The sequence below is a fragment of the Penaeus monodon genome, chromosome 19 (assembly GCF_015228065.2).
Source record: "Penaeus monodon isolate SGIC_2016 chromosome 19, NSTDA_Pmon_1, whole genome shotgun sequence".
In the NCBI taxonomy this organism is placed as follows: Eukaryota; Metazoa; Arthropoda; class Malacostraca; order Decapoda; family Penaeidae; genus Penaeus; species Penaeus monodon.
Window position 1 is genome coordinate 41,179,101 of NC_051404.1, and position 901 is coordinate 41,180,001.

Here is a 901-nt window from a genome sequence, read left to right on the forward strand (position 1 = left end):
GCGAAGAGCGCAAACCACGTGACCTGACGTCACCTGGCGGGAAAGACTTCCGCCTGAAGAACAAGCATCAGATTTTCCGCAGAAAAGAACTTGAACAGCTTACAAGATCTAATAGCTTTCTCACGCGACTTTCCACTGTGTCTTGTCGGAAAGTTCTGCAACAGGATTGATTTTGCATTTATATTGCATCATTTGCTGAGCTTTACTCCATTCTCCACATTTAGGAAGATTTCTTGCATGTGCAGGGGCGGAGGCAGAGTGCTTTTGAATATTGCTGTTGTTCGTTACTCTAGCCTGCAATATGAAACGTTTGCTTCATGAAGCATGTTGCATGCAGGCCGAAGATATGTTGAAACGTAAAGAGAATGTTGTAGGGTGAGGGTATGATTCTCTGAGAATGCAAAATAACTTGCGGTTTTATACATGCAAAAACCCAGGTGGTTCATTATAATGATTGCATAGGATGTTTTAGCAAAATGGCTGAGCCTTAAAAAGATACCATCATTATCATATCCATATTATGCGAGACAAAATTTTCATAAGATATCAATCCTTTTTTATCTAAATAACACCGCTTAGGCCCTGGCATCGCTTCCTGCCTAGCAACAACGGGGCTCTTTCGCCATTACTGCAAGGCCATCGGCAGCGCCAATAGAAATAACAACAAATGATACAAAGGGAGGAATGTTTGCCAAAGGGGAAAGGGGAGCACGGGCGAGGGGAGTCGAGGGTCGCCGGACAGCACGCCAGCCCTGTCGTGTCTCATACCTGCTGATCCCCGGGGAAATTACCCGAAGGGAAACTCAAAATTTCGAGCTGCAGTTTATACGCGCCGGACAGGGAGGCCGAGGGGAGGTTAGCGTGCCTTTATGTCGCGCCCCGCTAACAATGGGGTGATAGG